The 23269-nt window shown below is 37.6% G+C and overlaps 1 long non-coding RNA gene across 3 annotated transcripts in view; it reads left to right on the top strand.

Annotated features, from left to right (window-relative positions):
* LOC103560386 (uncharacterized) overlaps window positions 1-19703 on the top strand; it is a 50305-nt gene extending 30602 nt beyond the window's left edge. The window contains exons 4-6 of one of the 3 annotated variants that reach the window (XR_011529240.1): window positions 1350-2111; window positions 2715-2770; window positions 19074-19376. This is a non-coding gene — a long non-coding RNA (uncharacterized lncRNA). Of the gene's footprint in view, window positions 1-1349; window positions 2112-2714; window positions 3905-19073 lie in introns of those variants that run through there. The other 2 variants (XR_547174.2, XR_547175.2) reach the window with 2 other exon arrangements.
* Window positions 19704-23269: the final 3566 nt, after the last annotated feature.

Below are 23269 nucleotides of genomic sequence, written 5' to 3'. Positions count from 1 at the left end.
AATATAATATCTATCTATCTCACATTTTCTTTCTTTATTCATCCCTCAATGTACACTTAGTTTGTTTCCATGTCTTGGCTGTTGTGCATAGTGTTGCAATAAACATGGGGGGGTGCAGATATCTCTTCCAGGTATTGTCTTCTTTTCCTTTGGATATATACCCAGATGTGAGATTGCTGGATCATATGGTAGTTCTATTTTTAATTTTTTGATGAAATCCATACTGTTTTCCATAGTGGCTGCACCAATTTACCTTCTCACCAACAGTGCACATGGGCTCCCTTTCCTCCACATCCTCACCAACACTTATTGTCACTGCCTTGTTGATGACAGCCTGATAGCCGATCTAATAGATGCGAGGTGATATCTTAGGAAAACTTTTCATAAGAAAGAATTGTCTCTTCTTACCCATTTATTTATATTAGGGTGGATTCATGGATATTAATTTTATTATTAGGATTATAATCCTACATTACTATTGCTTGATTTGTTCACGAAATTTTTCCAACCTTGACCATTGGCTGCTCTTTCAGGCTCCTATGCCTTTTTCACATGCTTGGTCCTTTCTTTTTGAGCACTTCCCTGTTTTTTAGAATCACAAGATGCTTTGAGCTCTTCCTGTATTTCCCAGCCCCAGCCCTAGAGTCAGCCAGAGCACCATGGAGTACTCACAACTTTTTAGCATGTTCATATAGCTTCCGCTTCACCAAGAAGTTCTTCATTGTTGATTGGAATTGAGTCAAAAATGACAGAATGACAGATTAAGAGTTCTCTTTTGTTCTTCCTCAAACTTTGGAGAGAGAAAAATTTTCAGTGAGACATGTTGAATTTGCCTTCAACAGATATTTGTTAAGAGGCCCCTCTATGGCAGTGCTGGGTTAGGTATGAGCATGTGTGCGGCCCCTGGCACCCGAAGGAGTGTTCTTTCGGCCCCTTGATCCATATTTTGATACCTCCTACTGGTACGAGAGCTCTTCTTTAAGGAACCCGAGTTTTGCTTGTCATGCCTCATCTGATAACATAGGACTCCATTAATCTCAGAGGTCCCTCAACTCCCAGCGTGTGAGGTGCGCTCAGGGGGTGTCTCATATGTGCTCAAAAACAAGGCCAGTGAGTCATGTTCAGTCACCATGAGGAAGCCTCTGTTTGTTCCCTGTCCTGTTCCAGCTCCCTTTCTCTGTCATGAGTCAACAGAAAAAAATGTTTTCCCCTTGAAAGAACTTTTAGTTATTATGGCTCCAAAGCAGGGCTACTTTGCTCCAAAGTTTTACGGAATTGTTAGTGAAAATGATACTTTTGGTTACTACTTATGGCACTCATCCATCTACCTCCTCACCTCTCTTTCTTAGGATCCAGTCACGAGTCCCTCATGGGGCTGGATCAGGAGACATCACCATGCATTTGTCAGAGTCCATTATGCCCCCTGCTGAAGAAGGCTGTGATCTTCAGTCGACCTCTTTGTGTCCACTGTCCTCTTCACTTCCAGTGAACGTATCCCGGATGATCCTCAGTCTGTCTTGCAAATAGACTTGGACATGTCCCTTCAGATCGGCAGACAGGCCTGACTCCAGCAGTGTGTTGGGCTTGAGCTCAAAGCTGGGACACAAACGATGCTTATATTGAGCTGAAAACAATCACTCTGCATTTATTACCCCAAAGCCCTTCTTATACTCCCCAGGACTACACAGAACAAGCATAATTCCCTTCTAACATGTCCACCTAACAAGACTGAAGCCAGCTCTCTTTTCCTGCTCCCCTTAAAACTATTTTCTAGGTAAAGCACGCTCAGGACTTTCTACCATTCTTCAGATGACACGTTTCATGTTTTTTCATCGTTTGGGCCCCTTTCCTCTTAATATGCTCTGGCCTGTCTGTGACCTTCTAAACATGTGAGGTCAAAGAGACTATCTGCCTGGCCAGGAAAGATTGGAGTAGACTATCACCTCTTTTATTCTGCCTACTATGCATTTTGTGGTAGTATAACACACGATTCTTTAATATTGGATTTACTGTTAAGCCATAGCTCTACAAATAACTGAGAAGAAGTTCAGAATTGAGAAGTCATTATTTAATAATCAAAGATGTGATGAAAAATAACCATACTGATTTTGGTATGTACCTTTTTAAAATAATGTAATTTCTTAACTATATCTAGTTACATCCTTGAAGATGTAAGTGTTAACGAGAAACACTAACAAAAACCAGGAAAAAAGGGAAAGGGTCGGAAAAGCTAAGTTATGTAACTTCTGGACATCCTAAAATTTAAACATGTGTTCTTGAATTTTTCTCAGCACAAATGATAAACTAGTGTGTCTATTGGCTGAACCCAACCAGGGTCAGAGAGCAAGGGGGTCTGTTGATGCTCTCCATACAGGCCAGCATTTCTGGACACAAAGTGGAGTGCAGAGAAGTTCTTCAGGGGCAAACAGTGCATATCCAGCATACCGTAGACAAGGGTCACAAAAGAAGGAAATGGGAGGACGGTAGACTTTTACCTCATGTAGCCTGACTCTGAGAATTCAAGAATTAAATTGTTGCTCATTAATTTCATATTTCAGCCATACTAAGTAGCATTATTCTTAGGGGTCTTTGCACCTGAAGAGCAAAGGTTAAGAGTGCAGTTTTGGAATTAGTTTGACCTGGGTTTAAATTCTGGCTCCATTCTGTAGATTATATTTCTTTGACAAAATTATTAATGTCTTTTAATCCTGTAGTTCTTCACCCAAGAAGAGTGTCTGCCTCGTTGTTTATTGGAGTCTTAAATGAGATGGTGCGTATAAAGTTCTTAGCACAGAACCTCTCACATTAGTAAGCATTCAGTAATGTCAGCTACTGTCATTTTGAATTATTGCTTACTGAAATAATAACTAGAATTTTCTTCTTTGCATCTTGCAAAGAATATTCACATATTTTATATCATCTCTTTCTTGTGACAACTTGTCAAGTAGGTACGTAGGTATTATTATTACATTTGGAAGGTGGAGTTAAGTGACTTGACTTTAATTAATAGAAGAACAAAGAGTGGAAGCCAGTCTTCAGACTCAAAATTCCATGAATTTTCAAATAAATCACAATGCCAGTGTAAATTCCATCCATGGGGAACAGACAGAAGAGCTGGTGTGTACAAAGTAGAACTGCTAATATTAGTATCTGACAAAGACATAAAAACACAAAATGTATATAGATAGTGTCTTTTTAGCGGTGCTCTGAAGATGCTCTCTGAGGAAGATGTAACCTTGAGTTTCCTTCTGCGGAATGCATTCTTGTCATTAAACATGAAGATGATTGAAGTCTACAGAGATTTTTTTTTGGCAGAAGGAAATTAGAGCTCAGAATAAATAACTTTTAAACAACTACCTCTGATATTTGGTGACTAAAACTGTGTTCTGGATTGAGAAGAAAATAATTATTTTCTTTATGGAATAGTGAGTATTGTTAATTTAAAGGACCTAAATTATAGAACAGTGATCAAAAGATACAGTATTAAAGTTCTAGTTGGCCATCCTGCGCGAGCTGTTCTGGCTGCTGGATGACTTTGGTCAAGTCTCTACCTTACTTAGGATAACTTGATCAGAAACTGACTGAGGTATCGCTCATTAGTGGAGCAAAACTCCCTTGGGGAATAAGATGTAATTTGAAGATTAATCTTAAATTGAAGGCTAGAGAGCATTTAAACCATTCAATTTAAAGGTTACCTTGCTTCTCTTAAAAACTTTGCAGAGAAGATGATTCAACGCTAGAGGCATACATAGTTTACCAACTAATTGTGAAAATGCAATTTCTTCGTACCTCCATTTCTTTTTTAATAAAATAGGAGTAAGCTGTCCTGATTAAAAAGCTCAACAAAGGCCACAAAAACTCCCACACAACTAATTTCATGGAAAATTGTAAATGAAAAAAAAAAGCCAAACAAAATACGTGCAAATCAATTCTAGGAATATTCTACAAATAATACACAAATAACAAGTAGAACCGAATCTAGGAATGTGACAAACAAAATAATCCAATAATAGGTTACAGGAAGAAAAACATATTAATAAATGAACAAGAGGAATTTGATTTAGTTCAATATCTACTGTTAAACTCTTGGTAAAGTCAGAATAGAAGAAACAGGGTTTTCAAAATAAGTAGAAAAGAGGTTCATGGACCTATAAGGAGAAGTATGTCATGAACTAAGAGTTTTGACTTTCCTTTCTCCATCGTATTTTCTTGATTCCTTTGTTGAAGATTAGCTGTCTGTAGAAATGTGGTTTTATTTCTGGGCTTTCAATTCTATTCCATTGATCTGTGTGTCTGTTTCTCTGTCAGTACCATTTTCTTTTGATTACTATAACTTTGTAGTATATTTTGAAGTCAAGGATTATGATGCCTCCAGCTTTGTTCTTTTTTACTGGGTTGCTTTAGTTATTCGGGGTCTTTTGCTGCCCCATATGAATTTTAGAATTCTTTGTTGTATTTCCATGAAGAATCTCTTTGGGATTCTGATTGGGATTGCATTGAATCTGTAGATTTCTTTAGGTAGTATGGACATTTTTACTATGTTTATTCTTCTAATCCATGTGCATGGAATATCTTTCCATTTCTTTATGTCATCATGGATTTCTTTCAGTAATGCCTTATAGTTTTCATTGTATAAGCCTTTCACCAACTTGATTAAATTTATTCCCAGATATCTTTGATTCTTTTTGTTGTGATTGTAAGTAGGATTGTATTGTTGACTTCTTTTTCTGTTAGTTCATTATTAGAGCATAGAAATGCAACTGATTTTTGTAAGTTGATTTTGTACCCTGCAATTTTGCTGTAGTTGTTGATTATTTCTAATAGCTTTCTGATGGATTCTTTAGGGTTTTCTATATATAACATCATGTCATCTGCAAACAGTGAGAGTTTCACTTCTTCATTGTTTATTTGGATTCCTTTTATTTCTTTTTCTTGCCTAATTGCTCTGGCCAAAACCTCCAGCACTATGTTGAATAAGAGTAGTGAGAGTGGGCACCCTTATTTTATTCCTATTTTCAGAGTGATGGCTTTCAGTTTTTCCCCATTGAGTATGATGTTGGCTGTGGGTTTGTCATATATGGCCTTTGTTATGTTGAGGCACTTTTCTTCTATACCCATTTATTCAAAGTTTTTATCACAAATGGATATTGGATCTGGTCAAATGCTTTCTCTGCATCTATTGAGATGATCATGTGGTTTTTATTCTTCATTTTGTTAGTGTGGTATATCACTGATTGATTTGCAGCTGGTGAACCATCGTTCTGTTCTTGATATAAATCCCACTTGATCGTGGTGTATGATCCTTTGAATGTATTGCTGTATTCAGTTTGCCAATACTTTATTGAGGATTTTTGCATCTATATTCATCAGTGATATTGGCCTGTAATTTTTCTTCTTTGTGTTGTCTTTGTCCAGCTTTGGGATCAGGATGATGTTGGCCTTGTAACATGTATTAGGAAGTGTTCTTCAACTTTTTGGAGTAGTTTGAGAAGGATAGGTATTAAATCTTCTTTGAATGTTTGGTAGAATTCTCCAGAGAAGCCATCTGGTCCTAGACTTTTATTTTTTGGGAGGTTTTTGATTACTGTTTCAGCCTCTTAACCTGTGATTGGTCTATTCAGATTCTCTATTTCTTCTTGATTCAGTTTTGGGAGGTTGTATGAGTCTAAGAATTTATCCATTTATTCTAGATTGTCCAGTTTGTTGGCATATAGTTTTTCATAGCCTTCTCTTATAATCTTTTGTATTTCTGTAGTATCTGTTTTAATTTCTCCTGTTTCATTTCTAATTTTATTTATTTGATACTTCTCCCTTTTTTCTTAGTGAATTTGGCTAAGGGCTTGTCACTTTTATCTTCTCAAAAAACCAACTCTTAGTTTCATTGATCCTTTCTCTGTTTTTTTTGTTTGTTTGTTTGTTTCAATTGCACTTATTTCTGTTCTAGCTTTTGTTATTTCCCTCCTGCTGACTTTGGGCTTTGTTTGTTCATCTTTTTCTAATTCTGTTAGGTTTAGTTTAAGATTGCTTATTTGAGATTTTTCTTTTTTGTTAAGGTGGGCCTGTATTGCTATGAATTTCCCTGGTAAGGACTGCTTTTGCTACATCCCATATGAGTTGGTATGGTGTATTTTCATTTTCATTTGTCTCCTGATATTTTTTGATTTCTCCTTTAATTTCTTCAATGATCAATTGTTTGTTCAGTAGCATGTTGTTTAGTCTCCACATAGGTATCCCTTTCCCAGCTTTTTTCTTGTAGTTGGTTTCTAGTTTCATAGCATTATGGCCAGAAAAGACACTTGATATGATTTCAATCTTATTAAATTTATTGAGGCTTGCCTTATTTCCCAACATATGGTCTATCCTTGAGAATGTTCCATGTGCATTTGAGAAGAAAGAATGTGTGTTCTGCTGTTTTTGGATGGAGTGTTCTATATATATCTATTAAGTCCATCTGGTCTAGTTTTTCATTTAGTTCCACTATTTACTTGTGGACTTTCTGTCTGGATGATCTATCCATTGATGTAAGTGGGGTGTTAAGGTCCCCTACTATTGTTGTGTTGTTAATACCCTCTTTTAGGTTTGTTAATAGTTGCTTTACATACTTTGGTGCTCCTGTGTTGGGTGCATATCTATATAAGTGTCATGTTTTCTTGGTGGAGTATCCCTTTGATCATTATATACTCCCCTGTTTGTGTCTTATTGCCTGTTTTATCTTGAATCTACTTTGTCTGATGTACGTTTGGCAATACCTGCTTTCTTTTGTTTGCCATTAGCTTGAAGTGTCATCTTCCATCCCTTCACTCTCAGCCTGTGTTTCTCCTTAGAGGTGAGATGTGTTTCCTGGATGCAGCACATTGTTGGGTTTTGTTTTTTAATCCATCCTACCACTCTGTGTCTTTTGATTGGAGAATTCAATCCATTTACCTTTAGGGTGATTATTGATATATTAGGGCTCAATGCTGCCATTTTATCACTCATTTTTGATTGTTCTGCATTTCTCTTGTTTCTCATCCAATGTACTTTGGACTACCAATTCCCTTTGCTAGTTCTCTATGATCTCTTTATTTATCATTTGTGTTTTAATTATTTGTTTAGTGGTTACCATGAGGTTTGTATAAAAAATCTCATAGATTAGATAGTCCATTTTCTGATAGCCTCTTATTTCCTTAGTCTAAGCCAATTCCATCTCTTTTCTCTTCCCCTTCTAAGTTATTGTTGCCACAACTTATTCCATCTTGTATTGTGAGCTGGTGGTTAAAATGACAAGATTATAGTTATTTTTGATGTTTTTCTTCCCTTTGTCTTTAATGTTATAATTAAGTATTTGCTAACCTGTTCTGATAGAGAGCTGCAATTTTCTGATTTTGTCTGCCTATTTATCTCCTTGCTCAAGGCTTTGTAAACCTTTCTTTTTTTTGTTTCAGATACAAGGGCCTTCTTGATCATTTCTTGTAGAGGGAGTCTTGTGGCAATGAATTCCCTTAGCTTTTATTTATCTGTGAAAGTTTTTATTTCTCTATCATATCTGAAAGGTATTTTCACTGAATAGAATATTCTTGGTTGAAAGTTTTGTCTTTCAGAATTTCGAATATTTTGTTCCACTCTCTCCTAGCTTGTAAGGTTTCTGCTGAGAAATCCACTGAAAGCCTGATTGGGGTTCCTTTGTAAGTTATTTTCTTCTGTTTTGCTGCCCTTGTTATTTTTTCTTTGTCATTAACTTTTGTCGGTTTTACTACTATATGCCTTGGAGAAGGTCTTTTTAAATTGATCGAATTAGGAGTTCTGTTAGCTTCATTTGTATGTATTTTCAGCTACTTCCCCAGGTTTGGGAAGTTCTCAGCTATTATTTCTTTGAACAAGCTTTCTGCTTTATTCTCCCTCTCTACTCCCTCTGGAATATCTACAATCCTTATGTTGCATTTCCTATTGAATTGGATATTTCTTGGAGAATTTCTTCATTTCTTTTTAGTCTTGATTCTCTCCTCCTCCGTCTGAAGCACTTCTATATTTCTGTCCTCCAGATTGCTAATTCTGTCCTCCATAATATCATCTCTGTTATTCAGGGAGTCTGGATTTTTCTTTATCTCATCCATCAAGTTTTTCATCTCCAACAGTTCTGATTGGTTTTTCTTTATAGTTCCCATCTCTTTCATGAATAATTGTCCCTCTTCATTAATTTTGTTCCTGATTTCATTGAACTGTCTATCTGTATTTTCTTGTAACTTGTTGAGTTTTTTATGATAGCTATTTTGAATTCTCTCTCATTTAGATTGTAAATTTCTGTGCCTTCAGGATTGATTTCTGGGTGTTTGTCATTTTCCTTCTGGTCTGGAATATTAATGTATTTCTTCATACTGTTTGATAGCATGGATTTGTGCCTTCACATAGTGATAGTATCTAAAGATTCCTTCTCTCGCCACTGGGGGTGGTGGTCATGTCAAGAGCTGTGTATTCTGAGTCTGCCACAATCCCTGGTGTCTGTGCCTGTCATTTGGAATCTATGCTGATGTGGCCCATCTGCCATTGCCAGCTTGCTCACTCTCACCTGCTGCTTTTCTAACATATGTGCAGGCTCTCTGGCTGACCAGCTGGGCTGGAGTGCCTGGAAGGGGGAGGGGCTCTTTCTTTCATGTGCATGATCCTGGGGACATTTTTGCTCTACCCTTTCTATCTGCTCTTCTGGGGTATTGGCTTGATAAAGACACCCCTGCGATAGCTTAGCCTCCTCTGTGTGGAACTTTCCTATGGGCTGTGAGAGAACTTGGAGAGAGAAGGTGTTCCTGCAGCAAGCCACCCCTCCCCCCTGTTTTCTCAGAGGTGCATGCAGTCCCACACCCTGGGTCACTGCTGGAGGGGAGAGAGGAGCTCCCCTTAACTCCTTCCACTTCCTCCCAGGGGTCCACCTTCAGATGTATGGCTGTGTGGATCTCTCAGATGTCTTTTGAGTTGTGTGAATGTCCTCTGTTGGTTTATGTATGTCCTTAGCATTGTATCTTGAGGGGAGAGTCTAAGGGAAGAGTTCACTCCACCATGATGCTGATGTCACTCCTCTCTTTTACCTTCTTTCTTGAACATGTTAAGAGAGCCAGGGCCTTCCTTGGAGATGGTGATTTCTCTTGACTTCTTGCAGCTTGTAGTGAGCAGGCAAGGAAGAGCTGTTCCCCGGGCACAACAGCCCCTTGCCTCTCTCTGACCCAGTGAATGGACCCACAGGGCAAACTAGAATCTGTTTGTACATCTGATCATCTCTTAATTAGAGGGTGAGAAGTCTGCCTTTCTTTCTTTCCTCCTCTCTTTCCTTCTTCCTTCCTTCCTTCCTTCCTTTCTCTCTCTCTCTCTCTTCTTTCTTTCTTCCTTCCTTCCTTCCTCCCTCCCTCCCTCTCCCTTCCTTCCTTCCTTCCTTTCCTTCCTTCCTTCCTTCCTTCCTTCCTTCCTTCCTTCCTTCCTTCCTTCTTTCTTTCTTTCTTTCTTTCTTTCTTTCTTTCTTTCTTTCTTTCTTTCTTTCTTTCTTTCTTTCTTTCTTTCTTTCTTTCTTTCCTTCCTTCCTTCCTTCCTTCCTTCCTTCCTTCCTTCTTTTTTTAACATCTTCTGGCCAAAGCTGCACTTGCCAGCTAGTTTTGATCAGAGCCCTGTGTTGGGGCAGAAGGGAACATTTGTCAAGCTTATTTTGCTGTTAATCATTATCTGTCTGATGTCTTGCCAGGGAACTCAGACTGGACAAAGAGCAAATGGATTACGATACCAAAACCCCACCTTGAACTCTAACAATTTTCATAGTTACATGCAAAACCAATACACTTCTTCTGACCTATTACTCCTAGTCCTTTTCAGATGCATAATGCTACCTCTTTTGTTGTGACACTTAGGGATAGCCCAGCTCTCTTAGGAGACAAAACAACATAGCAACCCAAGGCCATTGTAGGCTAGCAGCCTGACAGGGTAATGGGCTTTGATAAAGGCTCCTACATTCCATGGTCTGTTAACCTAAAGTTTCCAGGCTACCAGGGTGCTTAAAGCCACCACTTTTAATGTCAACCCTTTGTGTAAATGCACAACATCTCCAGGAGCTTTCTGATAAAATATAACTGTGTTACTTTGGAGAAAGAACACATCAACTCAAATTGCCTAAACATGGATTGGTTTATCAAGTTGTGTTTGAGAGGAAGGGTTGAGAGGAAGGGTTCAAGGAAAGAATTACAAAAAAGTGCTTTCTATAGGGAACCATGAGAAGGCTCAGGGAAGCTAGGAGAGTAGGAGAAGTGGAAGGAAGAAAAGCATGGGGAGATGTTTGGCGAGGAATGACCTGCACAGGGAGAAGCCTGGCCAGAGAGAGATAGCAAAAACTCTGAGTTTAGACAAACATTGTGCATTAGAACTTTCTGCAATGATGAAAATGTTGTATATCTGTGCTATTCAATGCAGTAGTTATTAGTCACATGTGACTATTGAGTACTTGAAATGTGGTTAGTGTGACTGAGAACTGAATTTTAAATTTAATTTACTTTTAATTAAAATTTAAATAGCCACATGGCTACTGGCCCCCATATTGGATGGTGTGTGTCTAGATGAAGGATATGGGGGTTGTGGAAAAAAATCACAGAAAGGCAAATGTGGGGCAACCAGAGATATTTTACTGATTTCACACTTTCTATGGTATCACTTTGCATTCCCAGGCAACAAGTAGTTTACAAATTACAAGTTATATTTAGCCAATTAACCCTATACGTCATTTTGTGTAGAATAAATAGATTGTTTATAGTAAGCCAAATTGATTAGATTTTCCATGTCCTTCATGATCTTATTTTACTCATATAAACTCAGCCAATGAAGAAAAGGAGAACATTGACTCAGAATTATCAGAATGGAGATTCTTTGCTGAATATTCAAGAAAGGCTGCAATTATTTTTCCCAATATGTAATTGCAAGTTTTGCTATATTTTTTCTCTTTGAATAATGGTTGTTTTTCTTCACTGCCTGTTGCCTAGATCAAGGCACTTACAAGGGCCACAGTCACATTCACTGAACCTCAACTAGGGTGAAGCCAAGGCCATTCTTCCTACCACTCTGAGAAGTATTGCCACCCCTTGGAAGAAGAAACCAATCAAACAAACAAGTCCAACAACCTCTCTTTCAATGTTAGTTGGACATACTGGCATAGAAATAGAATTTTCCTTCCTGGTATTACTGAGATGAATAATGAAAGTATTTTTTTGATTGTTTTTTTTTTCTTTTATTAAGGCTAAGCTGTTCAGAAAGTATTAATTAACTGGCACCAGAAATTTTGCCTAAATCACTTGGTGGGTGCTGGGAGCCCTGGAACCTAGATAGGAATGCAAATAATCTCTTTAAGCACAGCATAAGCCAGAACAATCCTTCTGCTGTTGTTCAGGAGGAGGAAGGGTGCCCTGTGGAATCTTTGAAAGGTCCTCTTAATTAACGTGGGCATAGTTAGCATGTCATTCCCATGCCAGATGGTTACACTAGAAATAGAATTTTGTCCACTCTCCATTTCAAGCCACGTAAAAATCTCTTGCCCCAAACTTTCTGCCTGTTTGTAGAATTCTTACATTCTTGTGGTCACCCATGGCTCCAAAATGCTGTTTCCTCTGAATTAATTGGATTGGGTCATGAATCATCTTGCTATCCTGTAGCTGGTTTCTGTTCTGTATTGTGTCAAACCAAATGTGAAACTTATTTCTTTACTCAGTTTCCACAGATTTTTGCCACCACAAAGCATGGGTATCAGAATTAAAGATTTTATTTATGTCTAAGTTAAGACCTAGGACTCTCTGAAAATTGCCTTGATGTCAGTGGAGGTGGAGGATCCTGTCTGTGATACTTAAATGGGGGGAGAGCAAAGAACTGGTGACACTCATCAGGGAAAGCGTAGGGAAGTGGACCTGCGGCCATAAGTTAGCAAACTTCAAAAAAGCTTTTCGAAAGGGATGAATATATGTTTGAAAGGGGCCATGTTATATAAACAGTAAATACAAGGATGTAGCATTTTGCTGAAATTGTCTGCTTCTCACTACCAACATGTAAGGCTGTCTTAATGCGGAAGGCCAATTTCCTTCCCAGTGGGAACCCAGAGTTCATTCTTTTAATAAGGGCGCTTTTGTTCTGTGGTGACCTATGTGGAAGAGAGGTGCAGGTGCAACATCATGAAGTAGAAATAAAACAATTCTACTCATCCTTACCAGCTGTCTTGGTAAGCTGTGCCACCACCTTTGCACTGTCCCTGCGGGTTCACCAGCAGCTTCTTGGAGTTCCTGAGGAGTTCATTCCATTTTCAAACCCTCAGTCAGGAGCTAGTTGTCCAAATATCAGTGCTATTCTTTCTACCTCTTCCGGTTTCTTTCATGGACAGTTCCCCCCTGGACCTGCTTGAAATTTTGTTGAGGAGCTGCTTCAGAAAATTTATAAAGTTAGGACTCCAACTTAATCCTAGAGCCTAATCATTTAAAAAAATCTGCGTTTAATTGTATGAGTAATTAAACATATTCTCTTAATGGAAAGAATGGCCCAGAACATTGTCTTCAGAGTATGCAATTTCTTAGGGAGGCCAAATAGACTAAGTTATTAAGAAATGGGAACATATTCTTCCTGGGATGTTCAGTAACAGATTATGCAGAGGATTTAGCTGTGTTTGTAATAAGGAGCTTAGAGACTGGACTCCAAGATTTCTGAAGCTTTCATGGCTAGAAGCAGGAGAAGATTACTAAATAATCTTCAAGATAAAATTTATTTATGGTGAAATTCACGAGTCCAAGGTGTAAAACTGAATGAGTTTTGATGAATGAATACATTTGTCTAACTACCACACAAATCAAGATAAGAAACATTTCCATCATCCCTGAAACTCCCCTATGCTCCTTTTCAGACAATCAGCACTCTCCACAGGCAACCACTGTTCTGAGAAATAGCTTAATTTTGCATCATGTAAATGAAATAATAAAGAACATATTCCTTTATGGCTGACTTCTTTCGTTCAACATAATGTTTTAAAAATTCATCCATGTTGTTGCATGCTTCAGATTTTTTTGCTGAGGGAGATTTGCCCTGAGCTAACAGATGTTGTCAATCTTTCTCTTTTTGTTTGAGCAAGATTCATCCTGAGCTAATGTCTGTGCCAACCTTCCTTTATTTTTTTGTATGTGGGTTCCTGCCACAGCATGGCCTCTGATGAGTGGTGTAGGTTGGTGCCTGGGAACTGAAGCCTGGCTGCCAGAGTAGAAAGCGCCAAATTTAACCACTAAGTCATGGGACCAGCCCCTTTGTTCTTTTTTTATTGCTGAGTAGTATTTGTCATATATCTCCATTTACTTAACACTTCCTTTATTTTTTTTATCAGTGTTCTGAATACAGATTCTGCATATATTTTCGAGATTTATACTTAATTGTTTCTTTGATTTTTGTTTATTTATTGGAACTGTTGTATATGATAATTTCAAAAATTTCACTGTCCAATTGTTTGTTACCATATGGAAATACTATTAATATTTGAATGTTGATTTTGTATCCTAAGATCTTGCTAAATTTACTTATAAGTTCTAGGAGCTTCCCCAACGTTTAAAAAAATCCCTTCAAATTTTCTATGTAGACAGTCAAGCCTATCAGGTTAAGTAAGTTCCCCTCTATTTCTAGTTTTCTGGCAGTTTTCATCATGAAAGATGCTTGAAGTTTTTCAAATGTTTTTTCTACATGAGTTGATATGATCATGTGGCTTTTCTTCTTTAGCTTGTTAGTATGATGGATTACATTGATTCATTTTCACATAGTGAATCTACCCGACATTCTTGGGGGAAACCCCCCCAGTAGTGGTGTATTATTCTTTTTGTATACTGCTGGATTTAATGTGTTAATATTTTGTTAAGGATTTTTGCATTTATGTTCATCAGATATATTGGTGTGTAATTTTCTTTTCTTGTACTGTCTTTTTTTCTGGTTTTGGTAGAAGAGTAAGTCTGGCCTTGCAGAATGAGTTGGGAAGTGTTACTTCCTCTTCTATTTTCTGGAAGATACTTGCAGAGTTGACGTTATTTCTTTTTTAAATCTTTGGTAGAATTCACCAGGGAAATCATCTAGGCATGGAGTTTTCATTTTAGAAAGGTTTATAAACTATGAGTTAAATTTCTTTAATTGGTATAGACTCATTCAAATTATATTTTTCAGATTAGATGAGTTGTGGTAGTTTGAGTTTTTTGAGAAATGGGTCCATTTATCTAAGTTGTCAGATTTATGTGTGTAGAGTTGTTGGTGGCATTCTCTTTCCTTTTGGTGTCTGCAGAGGCTGTAGAGATATCCCCTAATCTGGCCCTGATATTGTTAATTTGTGGCTTGTCTTTTTCTTTGTCAGTCTAGTTAGAGGTTATTAGTTTTATCATTGGTTTCAAAGGACCAGCTTTTGGTTTTGTTGATTTTCTGTATTATTTTTCTGTTTTCAATTTCATCAGTTTCTGCTCTTCATTATTTCCTTCCTTTTGCTGGCTTTTGGTATATTTTGGTCTTTTTTTTTTTCCAGCTTAAGGTAGATTTTTATATTGTTGATTTGAGAAATGTCCTCTTTGATCCATAGATTATTTAGAATTGTGTTATTTAATTACCAGATATTTGGAGATTTTCTATTTATCTTCCTGTTGTTGAATTCAAGTTCAATCCCATTGTGATCAGAGAACATATTTTGTATGTTTTCATTAAAAAAATTTCATTGAGGTTTGTTTTGACCAAGGATACGGTCTATCTTGGACCATGTTTCATCTACCCTTGAGTAAATGTGTATTCTGTCACTCAGTGGAATTTTATAAATGTTAATCAGCCCCATTTATCTATCAGTCTGTTCTTCTACATCTTTGCTAACTTTTAAAATCTTCTTCTTCTATTGATTACTGAATGAGAATTTTGAGGTCTCCAACTACAATCGGAATCTTCTTTTTAATTCTATCAATTTTTGTCTCATATTTTGAGGCTCTGTTGTTGGATAATGAACGTTTAGGATTGTTATGTCTTCTTGGCAAATTAACCCTTTAATCATTAGGTAATGCTCCTCCTCACCCCTGGTAACTTTTTCTTGCTCTAAGGTTTCTTTTTTTCTGTTATTAATAGTCACTCATTTTATTTTGATTAGTATTGCATGTCACATATTTCCTATTCTTTTACTTCTAACTTACTTATATTTAAAGTGGGTTTATTGTAGTGTATAGTTGTGTCTTTTTTTGTATATTCTGAAATTTCCATTTTTAAGTTGTTGCATTTAAAGCATTTACTTTTAATGTAATTATTTACATGTTTAAAATTTTTAAATATGTTTAAAACAGATAGGTCTACTGTTTTATAATTTTTTTTCTGTTATTTTCTATAATTTTTTATTCCTCTATTTCTACTTTCCTGCCTTCTTTCATGATATTTGAATATTTTTTAGTATTCCTTTTTTGTGTGTGTGTGTGAGGAAGATTGGTCTTAAGCTAACTTCTGCTGCCAATCCTCCTCTTTTTGCTTGAGGAAGATTGTCACTGAGCTAACATCTGTGCCAATCTTGCTCTATTTTGTGTGGGATGCCACCACAGTGTGGCTTGATGAGCAGTGCTAGGTCTGTGCATGGGATCCAAACCTGTGAACTCCAGGTGGCCAAAGTGGAGTGAGCAAACTTAACCACTATGCCGCCAGGCTGGCCCCTTTTAGTATTCCTTTTTAATTTATCTGTTGAGTTTTTGACTATGCCTCTGTGTGTGTATGTATTTTAATGGTTGCTGTAGAGATTACAACATATTTATACTTAAATTTTCACAGTCTACTTAGAATTAATATTTTATCACTTCACATGGAATAGAAAAATCTTACCATCCTCTGGATTCCTTAATGTGGTTATTTTCATATGCATTATACTGACATACATTGAGGCCTCATGGGATGTTATCATTTTTTATTTCATCCATTATAAATATTTTAAAGAACTTAGCAGAAAAATAGTCTCATATTTATTCAGGTAGTTGCCATTTCTGTTGACCTTCCTTCATTTCCAAAACTTCAAGTTTCCCTTTGAGATCATTTTCCTTCTTTCTTCATATCTTCCTTTGGCATTTCTTTCAGTGTAGGTTTGCTGTTGACAAATTTTGTAGTTTTTCTTCATCTGATAATGTTTTAATTTCTTCTTCATTTTTGAAGGATATGTTCACCGGAGGTAGAACACTGAGTTGACAATTCTTCTATTTCAGCACATTAAAAATTGTGTCCTTCAGGCATCCGTGGTTTCTCATGAGAAATCTACACTCCTTCACGTTGCTGCTGCCCTCTATGTAAAGGATTACTTTTCTTTGGCTGCTTTCGAGAAATTGTCTTGATTTTTAGTTTTCAGAAGCTTCATAATGATATATTTGGGCATAAATTTCATTTAATCTATCCTGTTTTGAGATTCACTGAGCTTGAATCATAAGTTTGTATCTTTTTCCAAATTTAAGAAGTTTTCAGCCATTATTTATTCAAATATTTTTCTCTGTACCTCATTTTTTCTCCCTTTCTTTTGGGATTTCAATAGCATGAGTGTTAGATCTTTTGATATTGTTCTATAGGTCCCTGAGTCTCTGTTTATTTTTTAAAATCTTTTTTCTCTGTTTCATTCAGATTAGGTAATTTCTATTCATTTATTTTCGAGTTCACTAAGACTTTCCTCTGTCTTCTCTATTTTGCTATTGAGCTCATTCAGAGAACTTTTAAATTTGGTTATTACATTTTTTAGTTCTAAAATTCATATTTGGTTGTTTTTTATATATTCTATTTCTATGCTAAGACTTTCCATCTTTCTATTTGTTTCCTGAGTGCTTACCTTTACTTCTTGAAGCACAGTTATAATAGCTGCTTTATACGTATTGTCTAATAACTTCAACATTCATGTCATCTTGGGGTTAGCATCTACCAATTTCCTTTTCCTTGCTAGATGTTGAGATTTTCCTAGCATTTTGTATATCAAATAATTTTGGAATGTATTGAAATTTTGAATATTCTGTTATGTGACTGTAGATCTTATTTAAATCATATGGTAATTTTTTTTTCAGCAGACTGTCAACCTGGTTAGGTTCAGGTCCCACTCACCTTCTGTGACCTGTGGCTTCCCGTCAGTTTAGTTTTCAAAGCTGGTGTATTGCTTTTCGGATCCATACTGTGTGTGTATCACCAGTGGCCAGTCTTGGATCTGGTCAGTCAGTGATCTACCTTATAGTTCACTTCTCAAAACCTGTGGTATGCTGTTTGGGGTTAGAGCCACACATTTACAGCTTTAAAGGGAGCCCAAGAGTTCATACACAACCTTAAGAGGTCATTTTCTTTAGCTCCATCCTTCTTGTAATGTGCCTGACTCTTTCTGGCTGCGGGTCTCCACCTCTCTTTCCCATTCCTCCAGCAGGAAAGTAAGAGCTTTAGTCTCTCCACTCTGTTGCACATTTCCTACAACAGCTTCTGCTTCTGGGGTTAAGCAGCAATAGGACAGAGAGAGAAAAAAGCAATCGGATTCCTTGTGCGTTATTAGTACCACCATGAATCAGGCCATCTGGTCAGCAAGAAGGGTTCCCCTCCTTCTGCTCATCCACTGCTGCCATCACCATCACCAGTACTGAGGGATTGCCTGGGAGCTGAGGTTTGCACACATAGTAATTTAATTTCCTGCTGGAAAAACAAATCAACACACTTCAGAGGAAGATGATAGAATCCAGAGTCTCTATAACGTATCATTCACTATGTCTAGTATATAATAACACAGTAGACAATTAAATTACTGGATGATAAACTGAAATTTGATTTTAAGTTTGTTAGGTAGAAGACTGGTGTTCAGTTTTGTTTGGGTGAGTATGTGGGAAGCTCAAGATGTTTACCAAACCCATGCTCTACACTTTAGACTCTTCTTCCTCACAGGGTGCAGATCAAATCTCTGCTAACTTCTTTCAGTCTTCCGGTTGTTATTTTCCACTAGGATCCTGGGAGCCAAACTCTGTCCTCTCACAGCTCAGACCAACACGCTTGTAGCTTTCTGCTTGAATTCTTGGTGAGCCATGCAGACCAGGGAATATCCTAGTGGAAAAACCTTATACACTGAGATTACACACAATATGTTTCCTTCTTCCAGTTTCTACCTTCTTCTGGTCACTCTACAGTGGTTCTGAATAGTTACTTCTTATATCTTGGCCAGAGTTTATGATTGTTTCTGTGGGAGGGTTTCTCTGCTACAAGCTACTCTGCACATACCAGAACCAGAACTGCTAAATATATTGATTCATTCCTTTATCTACCACCTACATTCATAATATGTTAATATTTTGCCGTATTTGTTTTCATTTTATTTTCAAAAATAAAATCTTACAGATTAGGTTGAAGCCCCATTTATATCACATCCTCAGCCCCATTCTCCTCTCTTCTTCCCCAAAGACAACCAATGTTTTAAGATAGATGACCCTCTCTGCTCATGTCTCTGTAGATTACTGTCAATTTATATATTTATATAAAATATATTTACATAAGTTATTTCACATTATTATTCTACAACAGTCTTCTATTTTCTAGGTCTATCCATATTGTAGATCTAATTCATTCATTCAAACTATTAGGTTACTATTTTAAAACTGTTAGTGATTTTCTCTGTTGCTTTAAGGGGGGGACACATAATTATCTTTTGGTCAGGGTTGTGCCTTTCTTTTGGGAAAAACTTTAATGCCCCTTCAAGTTATCTGTAGGTAAATCCAAAATATCATTTGGGATGGAGAAGTTACAGACAGGAGAAACTCAGCTGTTCTCTAACGGGAAGCCTGGACTCTGACGTGGGTAGAGTGGTGTCTCTGCAAATTGTATGATCTCATGTTGATGAGCTGGGGGAGCAATGGAAGCTGAGGACCCCTTTGGGATGTTTCTGTCTATAATAGATAAGATGGACCCTGAAAATGGCAGCGAGCCGTGACACTAAAGAAGGAGAAGATGAGTTGAGAGACTTCCGGTGAAGAGCTGTGACCAATTCTCTCTAGAAGTAGAAATAGCTGATATCCAATTTTAAGTTTTCTTTGTCTGACTTTAAATTCCCCTTTATAACGTTCTAGTCTCCAGTGAAGATGGCTGGACTTTGGAGAGGTGCGGCAGCAGAGATCCTTGGAGCATCTGCCTGAATTGACAATGGATATAGAACAACCTACACAGACTTGCAGAACGTCTATGTCCAATCATTGGGACCATTAAAAATACTTAGAGAGAGGATCCTGTAAAAGATTGAACATCATGTTCAAGTGGAATGAGAGACTTTGGTTACTGTTATTTGGGGAAGTAAAGGGAAGACCCGTGAACACTGGAGTCTTTGTAATGTGCTTAATAAAAGGACAGAAAAAATGATTCACCTCAGGAGTACAAAACAACCATTTCCAAAATTATTAATCTCACCATTTAGTTTCATTTGGCAACCTCAGAATGCTCAATGCAATACTTGAGTTGTAGCAGGTGTTTCTGTAAGTGAGCTTTTTATAGAATCATGAAATAACAATGCTTTACTCCCTTAATGGGTTCAAGTTCTGGGTGGAGATAACGAGTCGATGTTTGATAGTTACCAGGGCCAAGATCAAGAATTGCCTTAAAAAATACAATTCAGTAGGAAAAAGGAAACGTTTAATTTTCAAATGTCTTTTAAATTGGAAAATAAGCTTTTCAGTTAAAAGAAATATAAGCACTTTGGTGAATCCTACAGCAATTTTTGGTACTAATCCTTTCTTATTGTAGACATTTTCAAGCATTAGTGCCGAATGTTTCCATTCTTCAGGCTGCACTAATGAAGACTTCTAGGTAAGAGTCTTAGAGCACTGTGGGTTTATGAGTAAGGAACAATGAAAAAAAAGAAAACTCAAAATAGTGTTTTTCAATTTTATTTTAAATTAAATGAATTGTTTTTAATTAAGTGACTTTTAGAACCAGTAGTCTCCTTTTTAATCTGATTTCCAAGGTATTCATGTTAATTGAACCAGGTCATTATTTTCAAATGTTTCTTAAAAATTACTTTTTCTCATAGAACAGATGAATATTTTTTCTAAAATGATAATATAATTTATACTGACAACTAGTCAGAAAATCTGGCTATAGATTCTGTTCTTGGATTGTCTATTGATCAGTCAGTTTTTGGAAAAAAACATTTTATTACTATTTTTGTCTTAGAGGCCTCATCATCTAAACTGAACTTTAAATCTTCCTTACAACATAAATTATTTGAACTGATTGGAGGCTGATGTTGTTACGTTAAAATTTAGATTTTGGCAAATCTCCTACAGTTTAGAAATCTGATAGGGAAAGCTTTGGCAGGCTGGCTTACAGCTTTAACTTATAAGCGATAACTGTGAGGGTCCTTGCTAAGCTCTGGAGGAAGTTTCAGTTGCTTTTTGTCTGTTAGGACATATAAGTTGCTGATCTATAAGTTATTCTAAAGCAATGCCTATTGTCCTGGAAGTCTTGGGTTTTGATAATATTTTGACTTCTTGAAGTACAGCTAGTTGGTCTGTTTATTAATTTCCTAATTGGTGTTTAAAGGATTCATTAAAAAAATGCCCTGGTCATTTGACAAATTAATGAGCTAATTTCAGACAGAGATAAAATAATGATGATAATAATCAGGATGATGAGATGTAAGCGACTGGGTGGCCCCTTCCGATGGAGTCTTTGTGAAAGACTTCTCTGAGACGGGACCTTGGAGCTGAGCATGGATGGAAACATGAGGTGGCCTGGCAGAGAAGGAGCTGGAGGAGGAGCAGTGCAGGGACAAGGAAACAGGCAAGACAGAGGCCCTGGGGTGGGAAGAAGCTTCCGGTGCTTGAGGGATAACAAAGAGGCAAGTGGAAGTGCAATGGCTGAAGGGACGAGAAGTCTCAGGAGAGCCAGGAGAGAGATTGAGGTTCAGACTGCGTGAGCCTTGCTGCAAGGAGTTCTGGTTATGAACGTGGAATTACGCCTAAGATACAGTAGAGTGAAAAAACATTGTTTCAAACAGCCTTAGTGGAAAGACGCCCTTCGTGTCAAACTGGATACTCATTTCCATATGTATCAATAAGCACAGAGATAGTTTGGGGTGTGTGTTCAGCAAAACGCTGACACTGGAAATCACTGGGTGCGGGACCTCAAGTGATACTTGTTCTCCTTTTTGTATTTTTCTGTATTGCTTGAATTGTTTACAAAAAACAACAGAGACATATCAAATATGCATTTCTGAAGAAAGAGCTGTGGTCCTTTTCAGCTAAGATTTGATATTAAGACAACATTGACATTATTGTGGCTTCCAAACTCATGAGAAGTGGGAAGAAGAGAGACTGATGAAGAAGAGTTTATTGACTTTCATTAAGAAATATAGAAATAAAGTGACACTCATTTTTTTTGTTTTCATTGACTGTGGAAGATAGAAAGAGGCTCAAAAAATCTAGAGTGCACAGAACACAACCAACCAAATCTCCCTCATTATGTACCAACATAAGCTTTCCACATACAACCTACGAAGTGCAAAAAGAATGATAAAACGTTAAAAAAAAAAGATAACTGAAGGAAGGAGGTGGGAAGGTAAGAAGGAGAAATAGTATTCAAGCTCCACATGAGTTCAATTACTCATTCTTTCAATACAGATTTTAACACAATCTGTATTAAATAACAAGGGTTATGTGCAAGAAGTTGAGCTGGGTTAAATTCTCATGAGTGTAAGAATGAAATGAGGCCACAAAGGGAAGCAAGTAGGGCAGAAAGACAGAGCCTAGAGCTGCTGCCTTCTTGACAGAATGGTCGGACTCAGTCAGGGTGTCAATGTTCCACCAAAAAATAAAGGGAAAATCCTCCTTAACCTTACTTCTTCCTTCAGAATCTTTCCATTGTTTTCAGCTATGCTACTCGTTTTCACTTCTCCACATTTATCTCTTGTTTCCACCCTCATGTTTCTGTGGTATCCATGGAGTTCTGATACAGAGAATTCACTTGAACCAGCTTTGTATTTGATGTGTAACCAGTTCCATGGAAAACTACCAGGAGAGCTTTACTGTCCCAATGTTGGACTCCTTCCATAGATTCTCTGAGACAACTTATAAAAGTGGCTTGGGTTCCATTCCATATATGGAGAACAGGGTTTCCTGTCTCGATTCAATTAAGCAAATGCCTGTGTTTTGGCAAGGAAAAAAGACAAGCATTAATCATTTCCAGCTTATCCATATCAGGATGTTTACTCCCAAAAGACAAAGATTCAATTCATATCTTTTTTATTAGGACTTCCAGGTATTTTTCTCAATGTAGAAGATTCTAGAAAACTAGAAAAGATTCTTTGTAGACACATCCTTGCTCAGAAGAATAGCAGGGAGGCTGTAGCCGAAGAACACCTTGACCATGCTCGCGGATAACCGGCTGTTTGCACTGGTCTGCTGTGACTAGAGTCCATTCGTTATAGTGAATCAAGTTTGACAGTGGTCTCTGACGCTTCTGGCTGCTTTTGCCCTGCTCCCATCTCCACCCTTCCAAAGGTAGTAGGTTGTTGTCAGGGTTGGATCTGATCTGCGGCCATATTGAAATCCACCCTCTTCTCTCCCGCCTGAGCTCTGTTCCTCCATCCTGCAGGATTGCACCTAACTTTTTGCTTACCTGGGTTTCATGGGCTTAGATTTGACTCTCAATTCTTGCCCCAGTAGCTGCTACAGTTGGCTTGGTGGCCACTGCAACAGAGTTCCCTCTTACACTCTGTTTCAGCAACTGTATGAGCCGAGCTGAGGCTAGCACCCAGGCCGCAGCAGAACCATCTAGGTAGCGGCGGGCCTGGGCCACTTGGAGAAGAGATAAAGCCGAAGAAACAGAGTGGAAAACATGAAAATTCACGAGTCAATATGTCTTTAGACATACTGTCATTTTGTCTTCAATAGAAGACAGGGGCCCATGCTTGTGAAGGGCTGCACTTGTCACCAGTGACTTCCAATATATATATACCTCCCTGGCCACCCCAGCCACTAAAGGCTGTAGGTGGCAGCTGGGTATGCTTTTTTTCCTAGCCAGTTCTGACCACCAGTAAGAATCTTTAAGAGGACTGTGACATTTGAAATTACTTGCTAGCATTTCTGATTTGCAGACTCTATTTTCAGAAGGTTAGTTCACTTTCTTTTTTGGTGAGGAAGATTTGCCCTGAGCTAACATCTGTTGCCAATCTTCCTCTATTTTTTGCTCGAGGAAGATTAGCCCTGAGCTAATGTCTGTGCCCATCTTCCTCTATTTCATATGTGGGATGCTGCCACAGCATGGCTGACGA

This window comes from Equus przewalskii, chromosome 18 (genome assembly GCF_037783145.1).
Source record: "Equus przewalskii isolate Varuska chromosome 18, EquPr2, whole genome shotgun sequence".
Classification (NCBI taxonomy): domain Eukaryota; kingdom Metazoa; phylum Chordata; class Mammalia; order Perissodactyla; family Equidae; genus Equus; species Equus przewalskii.
The sequence above is the reverse complement of the archived record's forward strand: the minus strand, read 5'-3'. Positions and strand labels throughout refer to the sequence as shown.